Here is a 15,254-nt window from a genome sequence, read left to right on the forward strand (position 1 = left end):
AGGGGTTTCCTATCAGTGTTATTTTTATTTTTGTAACCTTGACTGTAGATCCTAGTGTGGAGTTACATGGCCAATCCAAGCAGGACATGGAGAAGAAACCAAATAAGTAAACTCTGAGTTGCAAAAGTGGATTTTGATAGATAAAATGTAAAGAGTTTTAAGGTTATTCAGAGTAGCAAGATATATTCAATCTTCTGAATAGAATTATGCTCCTGGTGATAAAGATTAAACATTTCCTTAAAATACCTCAGCAGTGGCAATACTCTTAGCATAACCGTGACAGCCAAGTAGTTACTACTGGGGAAATGCCTCCTTCCAAGATTTTTAGCAAAAACCATTGAAGGAACATGTCTTAAGAGTGATATCCTGTAGATTTCTTTAGCTATCTGAGAATTCTTTGAAGTAACACCAAAATAAAGTAATGAAATTTTCAAAATGCTGTGCCAAGAAAAGTACATTTTTTGTAATTCTTTTGCTATGTCAAGTTTTTATTCACATTGACAAAGACTGAAATTACGTAAAACATTTAAATTCTTATATTTTGTATATTACAGTCACAAATAATTTAAAATTATTTATGTTTCAGGATATAAAATTGATAGGTTATAGATTTTATCTCAATACATATACTTGAATGTCATCTCCATTTAATCAGTACTTTTCAAGGAATGTAAATAATTTTGATTTAACCATAGTGAAAATGATTCACACTTACAATGAGTAAAGTACTAAGTTGGAAGAAGTACTCTTAATGATGCTGCCTCTATTTTTTTATAAATGTTTTAACTGTAAAGTCATTTTCCTAATGGTGGAACTTTTCTTGACAACTCATGGAAAACTTGTGAGTCCCCCTCCTTCCATCTTATGTTCTAAGCATTAGAAAACATTTTACTTATATCAGGATTCAAGCAACTTTGGAGAAGGTTCTTTGAGGAATTAACATTGATTTTTAAGATGCATTATATTCCACATGTTGACGTTCCGTTTTAATTGTTCCCACTCATTCCAACGTCCACTGAAGATTAGAGTTATTAGATATGAAGTAGCAATTGGCATCCTTGCTAGTAAGACTCCAGATCATTTTTTTCTGATTTTGTCTTTGTTTTCCATGGACTCATGGTTGTGGAAATGTGCTGTAACTCACCTTGCACCTTGTGGAAACTTTCTGGTGGCCCCTCTGAGTTTAGCGGCTGAGAAGAAGCAACTGTCATCTCTTTGGATCCTCCTGTCTGACAGTCGCTTTGCTGACTCTGTGCTTTTCTAATTAAATAGTGAACTTCTCTTCAGGTGGTGTGAAGAATTTAAAGTTTGCAGTTCATTCCTTATTTCTACTGATTCTCTCTAGAGAGTGATGTTCATAAACTGAGCTCTCCATATCCATAAAAATGCCTTTCTAGGTTGATTTGAAAAGAGCAACAGTAAGTTCGTGGGAGGGTATTAAGGTGGGCTTTAGCCTGTAGGTCAGTGTTTTCAAATTTGTGAGTTACAACCTACTGGTAGGTCTGAAAATCAATAAAAAGTTAGTTTTTTTGTAGGGGGAGGCAGTGTTGTTTTTATGTTTTAAATAGAAGAGAAATGTAAATATGCATCCCCGGTTAATACTGTAGGATGGGTTTAGATTTCCGTATGTGATAACTGGGTCAAAATATAAAATTTAATAAACACTACACGGATATAAGGATGCACTAATGGATTTTAATTTGGAGAGTGGCTTAGTCATATTTGCTAGATATGTACACGTATGCCTATATAAGATATGTATTACTTTGGCAGAAGTCAGGATAATGGAATATGAATGTGATGTGGGCAAAACTAGAGACAAGCAAATCAATTAATAGACTGTGATTAGTATAGAGAAAGATGACAAGGTCTTGACCTATTGGAGTAACAGAGGGTCTAGAAAGGAAACAGTTCAAGCTTAGAATGAAGCAAGCCTGATAGGTGGTGCTTCGTTGTCAACTGAACTTGGTTTTTTTTAAGGGAAGAGTTTAGGTGGACTGTTATATCAGTGGTCTGGGTGATGGCAGACCACCAACTGAGATGCGGAATTGAACAAGCAAATCAGCCCTAAGTGTTGGGGGGCAGTAAAGCATTCAAATTTCGATATAATGATTTTTGTGGTACCTGTGCTTTATCTGAGGGTATATGTCCAAGAAATGGTTGGGTATATGAAGCTGAGGCACTCAGTTACCTGGGGAAGTGGACAACATCACTGAAGGGAATAGAGTTAGGAAACAACAGAGAGTCCGAGGTAAGACCGAGGCTTAAGGAGTGAGTAAAGGAAGAGGATCCCCGACACAGCTGAGAAATGGTGGATAAAGAAGCAGGAGAACCGGAAGCCAAGGTGGTAGGGGGACTCACGGGGAATGCCCAACAGCAGCCAAAAGTCAATAACTTAAGAGATAAAATATGTCCTTTGGATCTGGCCATAGAGAGGGCATTGCTGGCATCTACCATCACAGTTTTAATGTATAAGTGGATGGAAATACTCCATTTCTGTAGGTATGAGGAGAAAATGAGAAGTTAGGAAAAGGAGATACTGATTGTACATCACTTTTTCAAAACGCTTGGCTGAGTAGGAAAAGAAAGATTGATTACTAGCAAAGAGATACAAAGTACGGTACCTGTATTTGTGTTACTTGGTACATTCTATTCCACAAGTCTAGACTGATGGCTGCACATGTCAATATACTTTATACTTTCGATAACTGTGCATAGAAACTACCCAAAGATTCTTTTTTCAGTTATTATTAAAATGCCCCTGAGTCCTATTTTAAGCTTCCTGCATAAGTTGTCATTATTTAATCCAAGTAATACATGTATCAGAAATATTAGTGGAGTTTAGTAAGTTGAGTCTGATGGCCCCTATTCTTCAGTTATAAGGAGATATAAGATGCAACATTATAAACTGACTATACTTCAACAAAAATAAATAAATAAATAAAAGAGAACCTTTGTTCTCAGGAAAAAAAAAAGAAGGAAATAAAGATGCATAGATAAGTGAGCTAGAGTTCCCTCTCATGCTGGGGGCATCCGTTACACAGCCAGGTAAATGATATTACTCTGTGCTAAGTGCAACATTAGAAGTAGGTTAAAACAGAGAAAATGATCTATCCTCCTTGGGGCTGATGTGTTCAGAGAAGGATTTTCAGAGCCCACATGGTGAATATGAATTCTGAAGGATGACTAGTTCAGTAGGTAGCAGGTTTGGAATACAGTCTTCCAGGAGGAAAGAACAGTTGCCCCAACCCCCAAAACATCAGGCTGGGCTGGGATAACTTAAAACACGTCCTCACTGCTGGAGCCTGTGAGTGTGCATGTGTGTACCTGTGTGCTGTGTGGTTGTGTGGGTGGGTGATAGTTCGTGTGTGGGGGTGTGGTGTGTGTATGAGAGAGAGACAGAGAGAAAGGAGGGATTCAGGAGGTGCTGCTTTGGACTGTCTATGGAATAAGACACTGTCTAATGTAGAGAACATAAGCTGTACATCACGCCTTGTCTTTGGTTTCAATTTTAATACTGTGTCTTGAAAGTTGACCTAACATTATATGGTTTTTGAGTTTCTCAAAGTGATCATGGATTTAAAAAGTAGGAGAAACATTGGTCTACTCATCAGTGTCAGTCACGGACGTTAGTGAGACCAAGCACGAGAGGCAGGCGGTAGGGCAGGTCTGAGAAGTTTCCCAGGTGCTGTAATTAGAGTATGGTGAGTCATTAGATGTGATGATAAAGCAAAGACAAGAGGAGATAACTCACTTTTAGTTCAAGAGATTGAATGGATGTGCTAATATCAAGAGAGTTAACTTAGGCACTAAACCCAGTTTTGATTTAGCATGCGACTTAGGTATTAGTGGCCAAAGATATCTCTGATTGAAACAGCCAGAAGACAGTTGGCTACGCGTGTCTCAACCTCAGGAGAGACTTAGATGAGATTTACTAATTTTGAGCAACTGCTTCATAATAAAACCATTAGTGCAAATGGAATAGCACAGGGAGAAGGTGTCGCGTTGGCAGGAAAGAGTGTAAAAGGCAGTACAGAGAATATCGTCAGGACTTCAACAAAGAGAAGAGGAGTTAAGTAAACTGTACAAAATTAGGCAAGAACCAAGTTTTCTTGGAACTTTCTATGTTTTCATACTGAAAATCCCATATCTTGGGAAACCACCCCCGGGGCTGGGAAAACTTGGGATGGTTGGTCACATTGGAATTGGAGTATGAAAGTAGAACTTCAGAAAAAGAATATGTAGCCAATGAAAACACTATATTTAGACAAAATATGTTTATATTACTGTGGAAGGTGACATTATCAGGAATACACTGAATCCAGAGAGGTACAGAGATCATAGGTCAATTCAGTGTGTGTGTGTGTGTGTGTGTGTGTGTGTGTGATTGCTTGCATTTCAAATTTAAGGGAAAAAAACACACCATGTTTGCAATTCACCTTTGCAAAGTGTAAAGGTTAGTTTTTATAGGATTGTGCAACTACTACCACTATATAATTCTGGAACGCTTTGATCACCCCCAAAAGAAACCTAAGATTCATTAGCAGTCATTCTTTATTCCCTTTAAAACCCAGCTTCTAGAAACCACTAACCTATTTTCTGTCTCTATGGATTTACTTATTCTGGACATTTCTTGTAAATGGAATCATATAATATGTGATTGTTTATGGCTGGTTTTTATCACTTAGCATAATATTTTCAAGATTCATCCATGTTACAGTACATATCAGGACTTCATTCCTTTTGTTGCCAAATACAATTCCATTGTATGCATATACCACTTCTTGGTTTATCCATCAGCTAATGCACATTTGGATTGTTTCCAATTTTTCTGCTGTATAAAATGGCTTTTAACATTGATGTACAAATTTTTGAGTGGACATATGTTCTCAGTTCTCTTGAGTAAACTGAAAATAAAGCTAGGAATTAAATTGCTGGGTCATTTGTTAACTGTTTACATTGTCTAGGAACTGTCAAGCTGTGTTTCAAAACAGCTGGACCATTTTGCATTTCTACCAGCAACATACGAGGATTCTAATTTCTTTACATCCTTGCCAACACTTGTGATTGTCAGTCTCTTGTTAATAGCCATCTTTGTAGGTGTGAAGTGTATGGATGATTATCTTTTTGTGGTTTTGACTTGTATTTCCATAATGAATAATGATGTTTAGCATTTTTTCATGTGTTCAATGGCTCTTAATATCTCTTCTTTGGAGAAATATCAATCAAATCTTTTGTCTATTTTTAATTGAGTTATTTGTCTTTATGTTGAGGTGTAAAAGTTTTTTTTAATATATAATGGATACTACATACTTGTCAAATACATGATTCGCAAATATCTTCTCCCATTTAGTGAGTTGTCTTTTTATTTTCTTCATAGTACCTTGAAGCACAAGTTTTTAATTTTGATGAAGTCAAATAGATCTATTTTCCTTTGGTTACTTGTAAGTTTTAGTGTCATATCTAAGAAATTATTATCAAATTTAGGGTCATAAAGATTTACCCTAGGTTTTCTTCTAAGAGTTTTATAATTTTAGTTCTTATGTGTAGGTCTTTGATCCATTTTCAGTTACTTTTTTTTATATGGTGTGAGGGAGGGATCCACTTTCTTATTTTTTTTAACATTTTTTATTGATTTATAATCATTTTACAATGTTGTGTCAAATTCGGGAGGGATCCACTTTTGTCCTTTTGCATGTGGATCTCCAGTTGTCAAAAAGTGGTGATTCTACACATACTGGTCTTGCTTCTGATACTAGAGGGAAAACCTTCAATCTCTCCCCAGTAAATATGATAAAAGTTGTGAGGGTTTAGTTTTATTTTTAACTGCTATTTTATTTATTTTTTATTAAAGTATAGTCAGTGTACAATATTTTGTCCATTTCTGGTGTACAGCATAATGTTTCAGTTACACATATACATACATATATTCATTTTTGTAATCTTTTTCATTATTGCTTACTACAAGATATCCAACAGAGTTCTCTGTGCTATACAGTAGAAACCTGTTGTTTATCTATTTTATATGTAGTAGTTAGTATCTGCAAATCTCATACTCTCAATTTATAGTTGTGTGGTTTTAGTAGATGTTCTTCATCAGGTTTAGGAAATTTCCTTCTACTTCTAGGATATTGAGAGTTCATATAATGAAAGGATGTTGGATTTTATCAAATGCTTTTTCTACATCTATTGTGATGATAATGTGTTTATTGTCCTTTATTCTAATAATTTGGTGTATTGCTTTGATTGATCTTCATATGTTGAAACAGTCTTGTGTTCCTGGGATAAATCCTACTTGGTTATCTGTTTGATTTGTTGCTTCTTTGATTTGCTAATATTTTTGATGATTTTTGTGTATGTATTTAGAAGAGATATTGGCCTGTGGTTTTCCTGTGATGTCTTTGTCTGATTTTGGTATCAGGGTAATACTGGCCTTATGGAATGAATTTGGAGGTATTCCCTGCTATTTTATTTAGGAAGAGTTTATGAAAGATTATTGTAAATTTTTCTCCAGGTGTCTGGTATAATTCACCAGTGGAACCATCAGCTTTCCTTTGTAGTAAGTTTTTTTTAATTATTTATTAATTTCTATCTTTTTTGACCATTTAAATGGTTCTGTATGAATGTATATGTGTGCTTAAGCAAATGTATCAGATGAAAGTATCATGTGACATCTTCGCACCTTCAGAAAAACTCATATTCAGGAGTCAGTTCTCTATAACTCTTGAGCCATTCATGATTGGGTTTATTGCTACTGTTGATTTCTAACTCCCAGAAAATAAACTTAACTATGTCTGTGTGTGTGTGTGTGTGTGTGTGTGTGTGTGTGTACCTGCACACACATATGTGTAGGACTAACTTCATCATATAAAAATGACCAGTGTAACATCAGAGTCTGGGTTCAGTGTGAAGACCAATCAGAAAGAAAGTTAGTATCTATAAGACCTTGTGAATACAAGTTCTTTAATACCATTGAGATTATTTGGTTTGAGTTTCTCTGATTACCTTTGGAAAAACTGAGAAATGGGTTTTAATATACTGATTATTTTTACTTATTTTTCTCTTGTTAGGTAGGCGTTTTTAAGTCCTGTAATGAATTATCAGTTTCATTTTTTGAACAAAAAGTGAATTGAGGTTCTAGATAAAAATTCAAAGTATTTAGTGTCAGGATTTTACTAGGCCATTCTGTCTCTGTCTTGTCTACTTCCTCTTTTCCAGAAGTGATCTTTCTGTGCAGTGGTCATTCACATCCTGGACTGGATCGCTGGGTACCATCTGCATTGAGGCTTTGACATGGACACATGTGTCACACACACTATTCTTCTCCCCTTCTTCACAGCTTCAGATGAGTCAGCCTTGAATTGACAGGGAGGCTGCATCCAAATTTTTCTTTTAATAGACATACTTTTTCAGATCTCAAGGGCATGGGTTTTTCAGCAACAACAATCTTTGTTCAGATTTAATTATAACATAGGGACTTATGAGGACCAGCATGTATGGGACTAGAATAAATTTAATCATGGAAATGTGGTAGCTTATATTTAACCTAATTTTAAAATACTCAACCTTGAGAACCAAAAATATTACTGAGAAAATGATATATCAATATATTTACGTTTCTCATAGCAGTATGGGAAATATACATATATCTTTACACTTGAAAATATGGATTTTCATTTAAAGTCATGTATCTAACAGCAAAATTACATGTTATACTAGATAACAAATTAAACAAAAGTGTGTCTTTGAAGCTGTAAACAGTTGAATAGAAGCCCTTGTCTTTTGTCACTGTGCCTTTAAGCTCTGCAAACCACACGTGACCGTTAGGTTGTATATGCTAATATACTAATACATTATACTATGTATATACTATGTACTAATGCTTAGAGCTCTGTGTATTGATGCCAAGAGCTCCATGTACTAATACCCAGATCTCTATGTGCCAATACCCAGAGCAGTATGTACTAAGCCCAGAACTCTATGTACTAATTCCCAGAACCCTATGTGCTAATATGTCTTGCTGTAATAGTGGGTGGCAGAAGTTCCATGGATAACACAGAAGTTTGGGCAGTTCATTGGCAGACTGTCACCACCTCAGACACATCTCCATCATGAATACAATCATTCCTCTCAGTAACGTGGGAGAGACCCTCTGGATACTGGGCTGCTTTTCCCTGTTTTTTTCTGTTCTCGTCCCTCTGCTCCTCCTAAGCCTAGTGGTGTTCTGTGCTCCTGAAGTTCTGCAGATTTCTTACTCAGTCTTTTCCAAATTCTCTTGAGTTCTGATTTCAGCACAGCTGTGGTCTACTTCTTCGGTGGAAACCTGTTAGATCAGCTTTGGATGAGAAGGTAGCATTAAGGAAAGGGGATGTGAACTTCTTCAGCTGGTGCATGGCGGAGCAGGGCACTGCTTGCTCTGCAGTGAGCTGGGCTATTCATTCTCCCTTCAGAAGATATTTATTTAGTCTGGACCTACTGTGTGCAGAGTCTCATCCAAGGCACTGGACGTGGTGATGAACCAAGCAGAGTCCTTGTCCTTGTAGAACTTCAGCGTGTGGGAGAAGATCTAAATGACAAACTCACATAGATGACAAAACTCTCCCTTTTCACCAGAACCTGAACTGAGTACAGAGACAGAGACCACACAGGGGAAACTGTTTAGAGAGCATGCTCCAGGAAGGCTCTGAGAGGAGCCGATATTTAAGGAGAGATTGAAAGATGAGAAGTCAGTCTTGTGAAGAGCCAGCAGAAGGGAATTCCAGGCAAAGAGGATGCTATGTGCAGTGGACCGGACATGGAAACCATTGTGGCATGCTCGGGGAACCGAAAGAAAGGCAGAGGAAAGTGAGGAGGAAGTGGAGAAGGACAATGGAGGATGCTGATGAGTAAGCAAGGGTTTCATCTTAGAGGAACAAAGACCTCCCAGATCTTTGCATTTTAACGTAAGGCTATAGAGAAACACTTGATGCTGTTCAAAGAAGGGAGAGTCACGATCCAATGTAGTGTGGCCAGTGGGTGGGAAGATGATACAGGAACTTTTAGGAGGCAGTTGTGGTGGTTCTGGCAAAACGTAATGGTGGTTTGGACTCTGCTGGTGGCAACAGATGTGCAGCAAGTGGAATTTAGTGAGGTTTAGTGGAATTTAATGAATTTTGGAAGCAATGAAAGAGAAGAGGAATTTCTTGTGTGTACTGGAGGGAGGGGGCTCCAAGCCGTGTGTGTAATCTCTAATATGCCTGATAGGTCCTCTGTTCACTGAACACATAATGTCTAGGAACGTATTTTCTCATAAAGTCTTAAGCATCCTGTTATGAACACAAACATATCTTCAATGGCATACATAAGTGAAAAATTTAGAAATTTCATTTGTATTCCTTTAGGTGAATTTCTATAAGAACTTCAAATTTTGAAGGTAAAAAATGATGAAAAGTAAAATTGAGTAAAATTTGAAGCATGATCAGACTTGACCATTTTAAATAAATTTGTTTTTTTGTGATTGTTTTCACTCTGATGTTTTGTTGGTCTAGAAGAATTACTCATGTTGTAGGTGTTTAGATACACTCGAGGAAATGAATGTTTTAAAATATATACTGCTTTTAAAATATGCTCCTTTTTTGAAATGTATCTCATTTTTTAGAGTAAAATTTAGCCAAGAAGAAAGGGAGCGTATTTTCAAAAGCAAAGGATCTTTTAAGTATATATCTTATTATGAATGAAAGGATTAATCAGAGACAAGCTGCCTTCTCTGTACTATTTCTAGCCAGATGTTTACATCAAAATGTGATGCGTTTTATTTTCTTGCTAAGTTCAGATTTTTTTTCCTTATACTACAAGAGGTGTTCAGTGTCATAGTCTAGTTCTAGCCCCACTTGTAGTACAGATCATATTAAGCAGGTGATGATAGAAAAAAATGTCAACTCCAAAAAAAATATGTTTTTGTCTTTTAGTATAAAGTCAGTACAGCCAGGAACTTGCAAATAGGGAGTACTAGGAACACTGGTGTTTCCATTCGTGGTTATAATTAGAAAGTGAGAGAATTTTTTTCTGTAGCTTTTCTACATTTTTTTTTTTGGTATGATTTGCTGGTTTATGCAAGTCATTCTATGCCAGTTTACAAAAGTCTTACAAAGCTCTTCTTTCTGCTGTAACTATTTTAAGACAGTATTGTGTTTATCTCTGAGTACTCTAGAGGAGAAGATGCCTTCTTCAACTTCTCAGGTACTGAAAGGGTTTAGTTCTGTTAGAGTAGAGCTGTGGTAGTTTTGTGTATAGCAGTTATGTTTCGTGGAACTTTACTAGTCATTAATCATGTTCACCAATTATCCCTTGATGACTGAACTAGGTCCCCTTTTAATGATGCTCTGAGTGGTTCCTAAGTTGGTGAGCCTGATCTTGGAAGACCTTGTCCCTTGTGTACTGTCCGTGCCTTTTGTTCCTGCAAGTAGAGAATGTTTTAGCTAAATGCAACTTTTTTCCTCTCTTGTGCAGAACATCTAACTTGAATCCTATTCATTATTACCCTACTGATTCTATCAGGAAGCCTAAAGGTCATGTTTACCTTTATTTTAGGGCCAGCTCCAGATGTCCAGCTGAGTGGTCTTCATCCCTTCAGCTTTCTTGGGATAAATGATATTTGTCCCAAACAGGGACAATTACTTTTTAAAAAGATGTCCTGAGAAAACTAAGGTTGTTGAAGGCCCAGCAAACCTTCAGTTGAGTTCATTTAATGTCAGCTATGCATCAAGCCATGTGATGTGAGCAACAACTGAGTTCTGAAGATGTATGGGCGTGACCTGCATGTGGCAAATGAAACATAAACCTGGGGGTGACTTACCCCAAGGTTACTCAACAGGGAAGGCGCAGATGTAGGTCTAGAGTTCAGGTTATCTGGATTCAGATTCGTAGCATATGATGGACTCAAAATACGCAGATAATCTACATTGTTAGCATGGAGAGGATTTTGCAATGCTTCAGGGAATAGTGGGTAAATTCTAGCTTGAAGGGCTTCAGCGATGTATTTTTAGCCCTTGTCCTGTTGCTTATCTGCTGGATGACATTGGCCTAGAGGTTTTAACTTCCTAAATATTAGTTTTCTCATCTGAAAAGTAGGACGAAAATTACTTCTTGTTATCTTGTTATTACTTCTTGAGGACAAAATGAAATAAAGTACATGAGAGAATTGTGTATGAAGTACTACATGAATATTATTCTCCTGAAGAAGTCAGTAATCTATGCAGTATTCATTATTTCATCCGTTGAACAAATATTTACCAAATATTGAAGTTCTTACAGTGTGCTGACATTAACATGATTTGGAAAATATATATATATGTATATATATTTGGCTAATCCAGTCAAAACATAGACTGTATCTTTTCTTACTATTACTGTTTCTTTTTGAAAGGAGTGGTGTAAAAAGGCATTGGGGTATTTTTAAAAAGCATACATCCCACCTCAGGCCACCCCATCATGTATCAAATGCTCCCGACTGTGTGGGAGTAGGGAGCCCAGGAAACGTGTATTTGGAAAATCTCCCCAAGTTATCCTGATGTACTCTCCTGATTAGAACCACTGGTATGTGCCACTGAGATGCTCAGGAAAGATGAACGTTAGCTGGGATGAGTGATAATTTGATAAATTGAAATTAATGTGACTATCACGGAATGGTCCCTCTCTTCGAACACTCATGTGGAGACGAAATAAAAAATGGCAATATTATTATTAGAAACTCACTGTGCCTCAGGGCCCAGCCTGGTTACTCTGTGAATCACTGCTGTTTCCTCTGCTTTTCTGCAGAGTCTTTTGTCCAAGATGAGAATGGTCTACCTGTGCCAAGGAAATAGATGGTCCTTATGCAGAAGCAGGGAGCTCATAGCCAAAGGATAATTTGTACCCATGGTTACTTCTGCACTGCTATTAGAAAGAAGAAATTAAATAAAAGGGAAAGATTATGCCCAGGACCTTGGGCAATCCATGCCACAAATTAATGTTTGTTTAGTGAAAAATGATTTTAGTAGATAAATGAAGGTACTCATCTATTATGCATGTAACAAACATTAAACACTGTGAGTGTGTCTAGGGCATCTTTAATGACTTTCGATAGCATCGCTGGTAATATATAATTGAGGTCATTGGGTAGACAAATTCAGAACATGACAGGCTGAAGCAGGCCTTTCAAGACTTACTTAACTCTGGGTAGTGTTAAATAAGATTTCCATCAGTTCAAATGACCTATATGTGTAGCATGTATTTTGCTGTTCATTCATTCATTTTTACTCATTCACCCAACAAATGTAAGAGACTTACAAAGCTATGAAGAAGATATAACCTAGTTAAGCTGACAGACAGGTAAATAAGTAATTGCAACGAAGTATGATGACAAAGCTATGAAAGAGCTTACAGATTGCCATGAAGGCACAGAGAAATCTAACTTGAAATTGGAAGTGAGGAAAAATTGTTAGAGCCAGTAATACTTAGAGCTGGTAATATAAATTTTATCATATTTATATTATTATTCAATTGCATGCTATCTGATACTTTTCTGCAATTCTTTTAAAAAATGTTTATAAAGCCTAAGCTATGTTCCAGATACAGTAGTAAGTTTGAGGAAGAAGGAAGGGAAGGATCCCAAAATACTAAGTAATAGGATCTGCCCTCAAGTCATTCCTAGTTTAAGGAGATGAGGGATGGAGGGATGGATGGACGGATGGATGGGTGGATGGGAAGGTTGGTGGCTATGTAGGTATAAAAGGTACCTTACAAAAGTCAAGTGCATTACTTAAAAATGTACATGGAATTCTTTTCAAGGGGGGATCTATCAACAATTGTGGCTGATGTAATGTGGAGTCAGGAAAAGCTAGAGGAGAAAGGAGGATATTAGCTTTCCTTCAAGAGTGGGTTTTAGTCGGATAGAAAGGAGAGTTGAGGGCATCCCAGACTAAGAAAATGACTTGGGCACTGACTATATAATCTGGTTGCAGAGGCATATTTGGCAAAGAAGTTGAGGAATATAAACCTCTAAAGGAACGCAGGGGCCAGGTTATAAATATCCTTAAGTTCCAGGGTCAGGAAACTGCTTTTACTCTGAAGACATGAAAGCATATGAACTTGGAGCCACCAACCTGAAAGGGATGTGTCAGGGTGATGAATTTTTCTGAAGTATGCGTGATGGGTGATAACAGGGCACTCCTGGGGAGAAGGAGACCAATTAGTAGACGGTTAAAATAGACCAGATATGGTTAATAATAGTAAGGATGATGGTGGGAGTTAAGAAGAAATGGATGCAAGAAAGAAGCATCTGGAAGGAGACAGCAGAGGCTTTGGTGACAAATGAATGAACAGGGAGAGGAAAGACCCCAAAAAGGTCTAAGAATTTAAGCGGGGAGTTCCTAAGGAAATTTAATGAAAAGATAAGGCAATGGAAACGGCGCGTAGCTCTACGGAATTATGGTCCCTCAAATACGCGCTTCTTTTCTGATGCCTTAGGGAGACCCACAGGAAAGAAGTCTCTCTAGCACAGTGGAGAGAACTATTTTGTATGGTAGCACCAAAAAGGAAAGGAAAGCACATCTTAATTTTCAGCATCTCTCACCACCCTCAGTTATGCCTAAGGTTAGGGCAGGAGGAAGTCTAGTTTTAGCTCTTTGCTGGTTCTCCACAACCTGTGCCAACAATAACTGCAGTTGTATGCTACTCCGTTTTAGGCACTTATGTGCAGTTAACACAAAGTTCTATAAAGTGCCATGATCATCTTCATTTTATAAGTGAGGGAACTGAGGCACAGAGTTGTAAATTACTTGCTCATGCACTGACACCCACTGATCGTGAAGCCAGGATTTGAAGCCAGGCAGTCAGAGGCCAGCGCCCAAGCTCCAGACCTGCTCAGAGGCAGGCACCACAAGTGGCATTTCATGGTCCCAGTGAGACCCATTGACGGTGCTCTTCTTGCTCAATCCTGGGCTGTTCTCCAGAGGGTGAGAAGATAAGAATGTCATAGTGTTTTTTTTTTTTTAATTTAAGTATAACTGATTTAATATTGTGTTAGTTTCAGGTGTACCAGCATAGCAGTTCAGCTTTGGGCAGATTATTTTCCACTATAGGTTATTATAAGATGTTGAATCTAGGTCCCTGTGCTCTACAGTAGGACCTTGTTGTCTATCTGTTTTATATACAGTAGTGTGTATCTGTTAATCCCAAACTCCTGATTTGTCCCTTCCCCCTCATTTGCTAACCATAAATTTGTTTTCTATGTCTGTGAGTCTGTTTTGTAATACATTTATTCAGCATTATTTTTAGAGTCCACGTATAAGTGATATTATATAATTGTCTTTCTCTGTCTGACTTACTTCACTAAGCATAATACGCTCTAGGTCCATCCACATTGCTGCAAATGGCAATATTTCATTCTTTCTTATAGCCAAGTAGTATTCCATTTTGTGTGCGAACACACACACACACACACACACACATCGTTATCCAATCATCTGTCCGTGGACACTTAGGTTGCTTCCATGTCTTGGCTATTGTAAATAGTTCTGCTGTGAACATTAGGGTGCATGTAATTTTCAAATTAGTGTTTTTGGTTTTTTCCAGATATATGCCCAGGAGTGGGATTGCTGGACCATATGGCAACTCTATTTTTAATTTTTCAAGGAATCTTCATACTGTTTTCCAAGGTGGCTGCACCAATTTACAGTCCCACCAACAGTGTACAAGGGTTCCCTTTTCTCCGCACCCTCTCTAACATTTGTTATTTGTAGACTTTTTGATGATGGCCATTCTGACTAGTGTGAGATGACATCTCACTGCAGTTTTGATTTTCATTTCTCTAATAATTAGCAATGTTGAGCATCTCTTCATGTGCCTGTTGGCCATCTGTATGTCTTTCTTAGAAAATGTCTATTCAGGTCTTCTGCCCATTTTGTGATTGGGTTTTTTTGATATTGAGTTGTATAAACTGTCTCTATATTTTGAATAATAACCCCTTGCTGGTCACATCATTTGCAAATATTTTCTCTTATTCTGTAGGTTGACTTTTTGTTTTGTTGATGGCTTCTTTTGCTGTTATTTATAGTGTTCCTGAGTCAAAGAATTCATGCATGCTAGTTGGGAGTTTGGCAGACATGATATATATATAATCAGTGAACAAGTCACGCTCTCTATGGTATTTACCCCAAGTTGGAACAAATTCATGGAGGGTATAAAATTTGAGAGACCTCAAAGAATGTACAGAATTTCTATCATGACTTTTTGCA

The 15,254-nt window shown here is 37.3% G+C and overlaps 1 protein-coding gene across 49 annotated transcripts in view; it reads left to right on the forward strand.

Moving 5' to 3' along the window:
- Positions 1-15,254, forward strand: part of RIMS1 (regulating synaptic membrane exocytosis 1) — a 450,375-nt gene that overhangs the window by 77,828 nt on the left and 357,293 nt on the right. The gene's annotated exons all lie outside the window — the stretch shown is intronic.

The sequence above is a fragment of the Camelus dromedarius genome, chromosome 6 (genome assembly GCF_036321535.1).
Source record: "Camelus dromedarius isolate mCamDro1 chromosome 6, mCamDro1.pat, whole genome shotgun sequence".
NCBI lineage: Eukaryota > Metazoa > Chordata > Mammalia > Artiodactyla > Camelidae > Camelus > Camelus dromedarius.